The 12,704-nt window shown below is 38.6% G+C and overlaps 1 protein-coding gene across 7 annotated transcripts in view; it reads right to left on the bottom strand.

Moving 5' to 3' along the window:
* Window positions 1-12,704, bottom strand: part of RERE (arginine-glutamic acid dipeptide repeats) — a 409,123-nt gene that overhangs the window by 177,798 nt on the left and 218,621 nt on the right. The gene's annotated exons all lie outside the window — the stretch shown is intronic.

Raw genomic sequence — 12,704 nt, forward strand, 5'->3', positions numbered from 1 at the left:
TTCCAGTTGAAGGCTATGGGGCTACGGCTTGAGGTAGACCGTCTCTGTGCACCTGGCTGTGAAACATCTCAACATGGCAGCTAAGGCTTCCCGTGGCGCCTCATAAAATACTTTTCCAACCCAGGTGAGGGCCTTAAGAGACTTCCCCATGGTGAAGGCGCAAGATCACTCCTCTTAGTAGCTTCTACCTCCTCATCACAAGTCAGCGGGTCAGAAATGAATGAGAGCGAAAATTCAAGAAACGCCTCATGTTTATAAAGAAGCTGGCTAAATCCTAAAATACATCAAAGGAACCTTCTTTAATGAAATAAGATGCTTTCTGCTTTAATGAGAGGTATACATAGAGTCTTCACTAAAAAGCCAAGAAGGCTCAAAAAAACCTTTGCTAAAATATTTAAGCCATTTAAAGAACCAAAACAGCAAAAAAAAAAAAAAAAAAAAATTGCTAAACGCCTTGACTGAACTCAAATGTGAAGAAGTGCTATTCCAAAGTAAATATCATAAACATCAAGATTCTTACTTTGCAATTAACTTTGTCAAATAGTCCTACAAAAAAAAAGGCATCATTACTGGTTTGAATAAAATAGACTGTATACAAAGAATAATCCTACATAATGGATACTTTTTAGTTTTTATCCATTTTTCACTTTTATATTCTGCACCATTTATACTACAGGTGGGAAAACGAGGACAAATCACTATGTTGCATAAAAAGAATAAATGTTATATATAGAAGTTTACAGACAGGAGCAATTACTTCCAGCAAGGGATTATGGATGGAGGAGGTAACATCTGACCTGGGGGAAAAAAATGGGAAAGATTTCAATGGATTCTTTCCAGGCAAAGGAGGAGACCTGAGAAAGACACAAAGATAGAGAAAGTATAAGACATATCTAGATGCACACGGTCCATCTGCGTGCCCACACAGGTAAATGTTCTGCATGATACTGAGAAGAACCTGAATCCTGACTGTAGTCTGGCCTTTAGTGGGCTTCTAACTCCCTGGGACAAATGGGGTCTTCTATCTTCATTGCAGACCAAACACACAGGCAGTGAGGTACAAAACACCAGGACACGAGAGAGCAGCTAGAAGGCTACAGTTTGTTTCATAGGCAGAGGGATAAAGAGCAGGATCAAGGTGAGAGCACTCATCATGGAAAGAGACAAACCAGAGGAAGGAGGAGAGCCTATTTGGCAGTACTCAGAGATAAACTCACATGCTGTCTAATACAGGGTTTCTCACCTCAGATTTTTGACATCTGTTCCAGATAAGTCTGTTGTGGGGGCCACTCCTGTGCACTGTTAGATGTTTAGTAGCATTCCTGGCCTCCAACAACTAAAAGCCAGTGGCACCCTTCCCTCATTGTGACAATAAAAAATGTCTCTAAACATTGCCAAATGCCCCCTGCGGGGACAAAATTACTCCCCAGTTGAAAACCAGTGGTCTAACAGTTTCCGTTTTAAGGAAAGCTAAACAAGAATGGTAAGAATAAAGCCTGGTTCAAGCACTACTGGGTGGGGAATGTGGACTGCAGGTAAGAATACAGGGAAGTCTGTCATGGTTCAAATCCCACCTCCACCACTTCTAGCTACATGACTCTGGGCATGTTACTAAGATTCTCTGAGTCTCTCCTTTTCTGTAAAATGGGAATGTTGAAACCTACCTAAAAGGACTACTGCAAGGTTTAAAAAGGATGGAAAAGCATCTGGAACTGAGTAAGTACTAAAGAGTATTTGTTTTCTCTGTTAGTAAGTGACTGTAACCTGTGCTTCACAGAAAAATTTCAAGAACTTTTCTGAAAATTGTGGGAGTTATTTCTTCACCAGTATACAGTTTCTTTCAAGAGATGACAGTGATCTCTATAGTCACTGAGCTACTAATGGATGCTTCAATGCTCACAGAAATGAATTACTTAATAGGGCACAAAGGAATGTGGATATACTAGCAGTCCTAGCAACAATGTTCTAAAACCTATACTTCTATGTATTTCTGTAACACATCTAAGATGTCTGAAAACCCAAAAGATGACAGAAATAATCTTAAAGGTACCATAACTGGCAATCGTACAATGACTATTTTTCAGAACCAAGCCAACAATTCTGGCGACCTTTTGAGGTCATAATATCTATGTATCTTCTAACACAGGCACATTTAATGATTACACACACACACAATTACTGCTCTAGTTTATTTGTGCCTAGGTTTATGACTCCTAATATCACACTTCACAAAGGCAGTTGAAAACCTACTGGATCTCCTAATGCAGTACTATCCAATAACCAGGCAGTGGCAGCATTGTGTTAAAAAAGCCTCCAAAATCTTAACTCCACAGATACAAGACAACAAAGTAACAACAACAACAACAAAGTAACCAAAAGTTTTTAACAAATTTAATTAGCTGTATTAGACAAAATCTTTCTAAATAGGCCAGGAACTTAGTTAAAGAATAAACAGCTATAAAGGGAGGCAGTGTGTCGTGTCGGAGGGCACTAGACTAAAATTAGGTAATCTAGGATTCTAGTCCTGTCTGTAATCACTAGTTAGCTGAGGGTGACCTTGGTGGAGTCACCTAGCCATCTGACAAGTGAAGGGACGGAACAGGATGATTTCTATGGTCTCATCCCATCTCACATGCTTATCTCTAGGTTTCTTCCCCAGACAAAACCCAGGAGATAAAATGGGGTGGGGGAGAACCCCTCATGTTTTCTGTATATCCACACAATGGCATTAGCTCACACTACCATCCTAAACAAGTTTTACAAATTAAAATGTCATCTTCCACGGAAGCTGACTACTGTGCACCGAGGGACAGCAAAAGGGAGCAAGAGAGTACCCAGGTACCCTTCCAAAGTCACCTCAGACACAGGTCCTGCTCGAACATTAACCATGGGAAATCTTCATCTTCTTCCCACTCTTCACTGGTCAAACACTTCTGCCCAAAATCACAGAAAATTAAAGGCAAAAGTAAACTTAGAGATCATTTGATTCAACCCAAACCACCTGGGTTTGAATCATGGCTTTGCAGCTTACTAAAGCTGTGTGACTTGGGGCAAACGACTTCTCTAAGCCTCCATTCTCTCATATATAAAATGAGGAAAAAATAATAGTCTCTACCCTCATTAGGTTGTGAGGATTAAATAAATGAACATAAGTAGAATGGATTAGCTCTCAATAAATGTTGGATATTACTATTACTGTTTTACAGATGAAGAGAGGAGTCAAGCTATAATAAGAGGTTGCTTATAAATTTTTCTTTTCTCAGATTCAAAAATTTGCTAATAACAGCAATACAAAAATAAATCATGTAGCAAATTAGGGGGGAAGTATCCTCACTTTTACAACAATCTGAGAAGCATATCAAGTATTTCTAACAAACATGCCTCATTAATGACTAGTGTTATAATCGTACAATGGTATAAAGGTCAAAGTGGTAACACATGACACATTTTAAACAAAACGCTGAAGGAAGAGGAACGGGTGAAAAGCTTCCTGTGTGACGGCACTCTGGGGTATATTTCTGAAGACAGAGAAGAGGCCACTGGGAAGTAAATAATTTCCCATTATTTTATCTTGAGAGAGAGTGATTGATTGATTACAAGTGGTAGGATACACTGGCGTTAAGAGAAAACCACCAAACAGGAGCAGTCCAATAAGCTTAGAGTAAGGTTTCAGAGGAGTGGCTCTGTGCAAAAAAGAAAAGGAGCTGATTCTGGGTTAAATTATGGATTCTTCCACATCCCTGGCCTGGATTTCTCTGAAATGACGGATGTATGTAAATTTAAGGAAATACAGAGTTTAATAGAGGACAAAACCCATCCTCACCTGGGTTTTAATAAAAGACAAACAGCCTAATGGTGGGTGTTTGGAAGCAAAATAGGGAGGATTTCTAGAACTCTACATGTCAGACAATAGGTGGAGAATTAATGAATTAAAAAGTCAAAACTGAAATTAACCATTCAGAATGAGATAACTGACAAAGGTAGATTAGGGAACAGGAAGGCAGTAGAGATGGGCAAGGTAAACAGCAGGCTGCTGTAGAAGGGACACTGGTTCATCTTATCAACAGCACCACTGCAAACACAAATACAGATCCAAGGCTGAGAAGTAAAATTTCCCTTCCTAGAGATCTTTTATGGTTATTAATATAGTATTTTCACTGATTTAAATAGGGCAATCTGAGGTTTTCCTAGAACCAGTCTTAATATCATCCTCTGGAAAAACATTTTAACACAACATTAAAAAAAAAATAAAGGAAGCAGGGGTCGGGGGGCGGGGGGGTAGGTTGGAGTTCATAAATGACCAATAGGACAAGTGTAGAGATTCCTTTATACAATATGGAGGAGGCCCCCAAACCAGAATGGGAACAACAATAATTTTAAATTCACCTGTGTTATACAGGAAGGACCTTCTCTGCCCCATCAATCACCTATCAGCTCTTGGCAGATTCCATCAGGGCTCCATAAAAGCCCTCCAAACAGGCCACTCTAGGCCTTCCACTGTTAGCAAATATGGCAGAGGGATCAAGGCCAAAGACAACCTAAGCAGGATATAAAGATGGATATCATCAAATGAACAACTTTGCAAAGTCAAAATAATCTGCTAGAGATAATAGAGGAACTTCCTTCAAATTTTTAACTGCTTAGTTCTTAGATGCTCACATTTCAAATAATGGAAGATCTAGATTCAGAGTCAGGTGAAATCAGACCAAAATTCTTGCTTTATAAAGCCAAAATAAGTGGCCGGCCTGGTGGCGTAGTGGTGAAGTTCACACGCTCCACTTCGGTGGCCCAGGGTTTGCAGGTTCGGATCCTAGGCACGGACCTACACACTGCTCATCAAGCCATGCTGTGGCAGCATCCCACATATAAAATAGAGGAAGATGGGCACAGATGTTAGCTCAGAGCTAATCTTCCTCAGCAAAAAAAAAAAAAGCCAAAATAACCCATCAGGTTTTTCCAAAACTTTGGGAAGTAGAAGTGGCTAACATCTGTTTACTATATGGCTTAGGAAGATACCTTTTGAAGAAAATGTTCATGCATTTCCACAATATGGTGATAATAAAGTTCAGAGTTATGTGAATATTAGAGGTTTATTATATAATTCAGAAATGTCTACACAAACTTTGAATTGGCAGTTAGGACACGAAGCCTGCAGAGGGGGAAAACAGTCTACCAGAGACATAACGGCCTCCCTTCCAGAGGGCTGCACAGCCAGTTTAAAGTGGCATTTCAACCCTGCTGAGTCCACCTCCACCGATAGGCTGATGCCTGTTGGGAAGATCACCCTCATGAAGACCTTGGAGACACAGTCTTAGTAGCTTCAATCATTCCTGACTTTCGGGGAGGAGAGTAGGGACAGACAATCGGGTCAAAGATTACTATCCTTCAAAGGCCAAAGATAACTCCAGGCATATGCACAGGGAGATGCAATAAGATTTCTGTAAGAGTCAGAGGATCATCCTTGCTCAACTTTGGGGATAAACATCAGGACTGACTGAGATCAATCAAAATGAAATCAGGTAGAAAATATCTTGTAATATTTCAAGCCATCATTCTACTCCTAACACAAGACACTACGAGTGTAACATTTTCTATATATATCTAAATAGCTTTATAGCCATTACAGCTCACAACACCATGAAAGAGTTATAGGAAAATATATGAAGTGCCACCAGGGCTCAGGCCATCAAGATCCACCCATCTCAGAGTTCTGCTCTGATATGGGTACTAGGAGGGTGGGAAGAAAGCCAAAACACTGGCTCCCGAGTCTCATTCTCAAAGGAGAAGAAAGGGCTTTGAGTATCTCCTACCAATAATCATACTATCATGTACAAATCTCCCTACTGTACTGAGACATTAACTAAACATTTTGTTTCCTTTTTTTCCGAGAGGATGGAGTAATGGAGAGTAAATTTCTTATTGCCATTGAGTAAACAAAGTACCTACTCTCTTGTTTTATCTTAAAATCCCCTTCTTCCAACTTTCTGGGGTATACAGTCATGTGTTGCTCAAATACATTATGAGGCAATTTCGTCGCTGTGGGAAGAGCATAGAGTGTACTCACACAAACCTAGATGGTATAGCCTTCTACACACCCAAGCTATATGGTACTAATACAGGACCACCATCATATATGCAGTCCATCGTTAATCGAAACGTTGTTATGCAGCACATGACTATATTTCAAGTGTGCCAGTAGACCTGAAAGAATCCAAAACCTGCAAGAGTTACCCTCGTACATCCACTGTCCAAGGGTGACTGAACTGATCTGTAAAAGAACTATGATTGTAGCACATCTCCCTTCTGGTGGCCACACCATTTGACTTTCTAACATAGAAACCTATTTAGTGGTGTGATGGTTAATTTTATGTGTCAACTTGACCATGCTAAGGGATGCCCAGATAGCTTGTAAAAAATTATTTCTGGGCGTGTCCGTGAGTGTGTTTCTGGAAGAGATTAGAATTTCATTCAGTAGACTGAGAAAACAGATCTGCCCTCATTCATGTGGGTGGGCATCATCCAATCTGTTGGGGGCCCAAATGAAACAAAATGGTGAAGGAAGGGCAAATTTTCTCTTTTCTTGAGCTGGGACATCCATCTATTCCTGGCATCAGACATGGGAACTCCCAGTTCTCGGGCCTTCGGACTCCCTGGATCTCAGACCTTTGGCTTTGGACTGGGAGTTACCACTGGCTTCCCTGGTTCTCAGGCCTATGGATTTGGACTGAATTATACAATCTGCTTTCCTCGTTCTCTAGCTTGCAAATAGCAAGTTATGGGATGTCTCGGCCTCCATAACCTCATGAGACAATTCCTATAGTATATATACATATATACTCTCTCTATATACATATCTCTCCTATTGGTTCTGTTTCTCTAAAGAATCCTGACTAATACAATTGGCTATTTATCATTTATTGGCATTTCCAAATGGATATAACCTGGAACTACACAGGGGTCAGAACTAGCAAAATGAATTCTTTCTTTAAAGATAAATAAATAGATGAAAGAAACAGAGAAACAAACTATATCCATTTGACCAAGCTGCTTACTGCCTTTAGGCACCAGAATCAAGGTTACAAGCTCATTTTCCAAACCTGTGACAATCCAAAAAACTATTTTCAAGAGATGGCATCAGTATTTGGGTCTGTGTTAAGAGGATTTAAGTCACGTTATATCAGATGGTGAAACAGGAAGGTGAAACTCTGAGAGGGCAGAAACTTTTTACAGTGTTTACAACCAAGATGTGCAAATAACTGGTTACATACAAATCCCCAGAAAGATGATGTAACTAAAACTGCACTGAAACACAGTCTCTGACGATCAGAGAGGATTTTCAAAATCACTGTTTCTTGATGATGTCTTGTCTATTAAACAAACTTCTGCCTTTTAGTTAATTATTTTTACAGTTTAATCTGGACAAAAATCAATATTTTGGTAGGACCAAAAAGGTGCATAAAAACAAAATCATCTCTCAACTGCTAACTATGGAGTCCAAACGTATTAAGGTATTTTCTATCTAGGATTACATTGTGTATGAACAATGAAATTTTCAGATAACTGATTTCCGTATCTGCAGTAGAGGGACCAAAACTGAGTACAGGTGTAGCCTTGGGAAAATGTCTACTTCTTGGCCTCCATCATAAGACAGGACGTGGGGTCACTAGGTAACCTCTGCTGTCCTTATCCTCTGAAACTGAATAACAAGCTTATGCCACACACATATAAGCTATACTTAAAGTGGATCTTTGCACATGGAGACAGATATACCAAACTAAAAAGCATTCCAGTAATTTCCCACATGTATCCCATTGATATACATCAACCTGACAAAAATACTAAATGTCAAATTCAAGATTTAAAAGGTCGCAAAAGTTCAGGTTGAAGGGTCAAATTAGGAAGATAAAATTTCACAGATAAATTAAGACCCTATACTTGGATCCCCAAAATCTGCTGACCAAACCCAAAATAAATCCCTTCCTAAAAGCCAGTACTCTTTCCAGCAGCTATGGTTATATCAGATAAATCCATAACCACAAACTTTCTATTTGGCCAAAAGATTACTCCCATAAAGGAAGATAAAATAGCTGTTTGTAGGCATCACCATAAGAAACTGTCAAATTGCCTTTAATCCCTACTAAATGGAATTAAACATTCCATTGAATTTCTTTTTTAAAAAAGTCAAGCCCAAATACTATAAAAGTTTGAAATCTTTGCAACACTTTGGTTGTTATTTGGTGATAGTAGTGACAGTAGCAGCTATTTACTCATTCTGGGGGAGTTGACTTCTTATTCATGACATAGCCAGAGAAGTTACAGAGCTCTCTTACAAATCAGTGATGGGGTCAGATGTTGCAGCAGTGCAAAGGAAGTTAAAAAAAGGGGGAAAACTTGGGCTGTAGGCTTCCAAAATTCTCTAGAAGGTTCACAAATTAAACACATTTACGTTATTCTAAAAATAAAAATTGCTAACTTATAATTAAAGATACATCACACAGATATTGCTACTAAAAACTGATGCTAAGGGGCTGGCCCAGTGGCGTAGGAGTTGAGTCCGCACACTCTGCTCTGGCGGCCCTGGGTTGACAGGTTCGGATCCCGGGCTTGGATCTACGCACCGCTTATCAAGCCATGCTGTGGCAGGCGTCCCACATATAAAGTAGAGGAAGATGGGCATGGATGTAAGCCCAGGGCCAATCTTCCTCAGCTAAAAGAGGAGGATTGGCAACAGATGTTAGCTCAGGGCTAATCTTCCTCACACACATACACACAAAACTGATGCTGAAATATGTTGAAAAGATCTCATTGAGTCAACACGTGCTTTACAGAGATGATTCTCCAACTTGTTAGACTCAGGATTCCTTACTGTCTTGAAAACTATTGAGGAGTTCAAAGAACTTTTATGTGGGTTATATCTTATCAATATTTACTATATTGGAAAATAAAGATAAGAAAAAATTTTAAAGATTTTTTACTAATCCATTTAACAATAATAACCCCACTAAATGTTAACATAAATAATTATAACAAATAACTTTTTTGTGTGTGTGTGAGGAAGATCAGCGCTGAGCTAACACCCATGCTAATCCTCCACTTTTTTTTTGCTGAGGAAGACCGCTCTGAACTAACATCTATTGCCAATCCTCCTCCTTTTTTCCCCCAAAGCCCCAGTAGATAGTTGTATGTCATAGTTGCACATCCTTCTAGTATGTGGGACGGGGCCTCAGCATGGCCAGAGAAGTGGTGTGTTGGTGCGCGCCCTGGATCCGAACCCGGGCCGCCAGTAGCGGAGCACGCGCACTTAACCGCTAAGCCACGAGGCCGGCCCACAAATAACTTTTTATTTGTTATAAATAATTTTTAAAACAAACAAATTTAGGAAACAAGTAATATTTATACTTTTACAAATCTCTTGTTTGGCTTAAGAAAACAGATTCTCATATCTGATTGTGCATTCATCTGTTGAGACATATCACACATCACGAAGCCTTTGTAAAACTCCACTGTACACTCACGAGAGATTGAGAGTAAAAAAGGCAAAAGATGTCTTGGTATAATTATGAAAAAGTTTGATCCTGCAGACCCCCAGCCCATACTGGAGAACAGCTGCTCTACGGGGTGAAGAGAACAAGCTGTGGCGCAGTCCCAGACGCCCTCTCCTGCCCTCCCTCTCACACGCCGCTAGCTGAAACAGTGTAAGCACGCTCCCCAAACAGAACCGTCACTGGAGATTCTAAAGCACACATTCATTTACAAGTGAGATACTATTAAAAAATAAAAGATTTTATTTTTATTTATACAATCAGATATCCCAGTAGTGAGTAGAAAAGTTAAACTCTTGATAAAGAAGAAAATCTAGACAAGAAGCCTCTCATTTCAATTTAAGGTATTTTTCTTTCTAAAATCTGAGCTCATGATATGGAGAAATATTTAAGGATCGATTCAAACAAGAATATAAATAGGTCTACACTAAAAAGGTAGACTTTAAAACAACGATGAACCTATTACGCTGAAAGCACGCATGCAGGAAATAACCTGGAGAAGTTTATTTAGCAATCTGCAATTCCAGGCAACTTTGCAACCATTTCAAAAATCGTACTGTTTCCCACCTGAGAAAACTGGCAACACGAAACATCAACTTTTAAGGAAAAAAAACTTTAACTTACAATACTATACTGAATCATCTTTTATATCATCATCTTTTATAAAGATAAACATACCTATTTTATGTGAAGCCAGCAATATTCCTCTCTTTCTAGGTGATAAGCTTTTTGTATCTCTGCTTTCTGAAACTGCAAAACTGTAGCGCTGGTAATACAGTAAAATAAAATAACTTTCAGCAGCACAAAGATTTTTAGAAGTGAATAAGTATTTGCACGTCTAAGGAGTTCTAATATAGGCTTAGAAATTATTATTGATTTAAATAAAGTCAATCTGCATAATAATAAGAATACAATTACAGCTAGCAAACATTTTCAACTTGCCAATAAACAAATTCAAATAGTTTGCTAAAAAAATGGGAAAATCAGTAGAAACCCTGAAAATTTCCATTTTCCTATTTCATTTAATGTAAACTAGTCTTGTCTTAAATATTTTATTTATTCTTCTCTCCTTTCGACTTAAACCAAAACAAAGACTGTAACCTTTAATATCTGTTAGTCTATTTATAACTGTTCCATCTACAGCCGTTTTTCTAATACAAACATGCCTTGATAGCTTATCTCAGTCCACATGCCAGACAACAAAGGCCCACTGGCCCGCTGGAGAGGAGAAATGGAAAGCAGGAAATGAGAAAGCTTAGTTAATCCCCAGATAATCGATCAGTGTATTCAGTCAAGTGTGAGCTGAGCTGGGGAAACATTGCTTATAAAAAGAAAGAAAATCAAAGAGCAGATGACAAGAGTGACAATTTATCTTAAAAAGTTAATTTTTTTCAAAAAGATTTCCTATCACATTTAAGCACTAATACAACATATATAAATGTTAATATCTTTTGAAGTAAGACATTCTTTAAAATCCTTCGCCCTCTATCCTTTTTCAGAAACAAGTTTTAATTTTGGGTTTTGTTTTATTGTTTTGGTTTTGGTTCATCCTTTTTTTTTCTAAATCAGCTTTACTGAAGTACAATTTATATACAATAAAATTAACCTGTTTACACTTTCAATTAGTTTGACAATTGTTATGTTTGAAAACGTGGTGTGTAACCACGACCACAATCAAGATAGGGAACATTTCCATTACCACAAAAAGATTGACTTCTTTTAGAATTGATAAATCTGCTATGCTGAAAAGCTTTTACGTCAGTGAATGCTAGAAAAACAACATTCTAATCTAAATCCCTTCCTCCATTTTAACACACATAGAAGTGAACATGGAGAAAAACAACTCGGAGTTAGCTGTGACACTTCTCCTAGCTACTGCTCGAGACTACATAGACAACAATTCCATGCTCTTTAAAATCAAATAGTTTGCTGGATAAAACTTCTGGGCTGAGACTTTATATGACTTCCTAAAATTCCTAGAATACAGATATAACAGTTATAGTAATAATAGTTAATAAAATAAATAAAAAATAATAATTTTGAATTAGTTTTATGGTATACTTTCCTCAGATCATGTAACCAATATTTAATGAGCTTCTACGAGGTGTCAGACACTGTTCTGGAGATAAACTCTGAGGATTCAGGAGAGGGGAAAAAAACAGAGTTCCAGTTTTGATAGAGCTTATATTCCAGTGGAGGGACAGACCCTTTGACAATCCTTCCATCCCTCAAAAAAAGGTCAGAGAACGGTTAAGCACCTAAAAAAAGAGTCATGAGCAACGAAATTTGCCACTTAGTAAGCTTACAACCCTAGGTGAGTAACAATTTTTACACTGTATTTAGTCTCTTGAATATTATTTTCCTTAAAATTAGTAGTCTTCTCAAAACAATCTGAGGATGGCAGGAAAAAGTGTACTGTGACTTGACTGCTTCATACAGACAGAAGGGTCTAAATAACCTTGATAAATCCATACACCAACCCTCTCCGCCCACAGGAACAACGCAGAAACCCAAGTGTGCATGTCTCTGTCTCTCAGCTAAGGCTGAGCTTCGTTCATGAAAATTCCCAAAGGTTCTTCTACCTTCTTTATCTTTATTATTTTTCTTTTAAAAATTTATTATAACGGGCTGGCCTGGTGGCGTAGTAGTTAAGTGCACATGCTCCGCTTGGGGGTGGCCCAGGGTTCACAGGCTCGGATCCCACGTTCGGACCTATGCACCGTTTATCAAGCCTTGCTGCGGCAGGCGTCCCACTTATAAAGCAGGGGAAAATGGGCACAGATGTTAGCCCAGGACCAGTGTTCCTCAGCAAAAAGAGGAGGATTGGCAATGGATGTTAGCTCAGGGCTAACCTTCCTCACACACACACACACAAAAATTTATTATGAAACATTTCACACACAGAAAGGTATAAAAATAACTATGTATCAAACATATTTTAAGAAATAAAACAAACCTGAAGAAGCTGCCTGTAGACCCCTCCTAGATAGATCTCCTTACTCCCCTAGAGGTAACCACTATCTTGAATTTACTGTTGCTCATTCCCATGCAGTCCTTTATGCTTTTACTTCATATGTACTTATAACTAAAAATACGTAAGGTATCGTTTTGCCTTTTTTACACTTTACATAAATGACATCATACTCTTCGATTTCTTCTGCA

The sequence above is a fragment of the Diceros bicornis genome, chromosome 13 (genome assembly GCF_020826845.1).
Source record: "Diceros bicornis minor isolate mBicDic1 chromosome 13, mDicBic1.mat.cur, whole genome shotgun sequence".
Classification (NCBI taxonomy): Eukaryota; Metazoa; Chordata; class Mammalia; order Perissodactyla; family Rhinocerotidae; genus Diceros; species Diceros bicornis.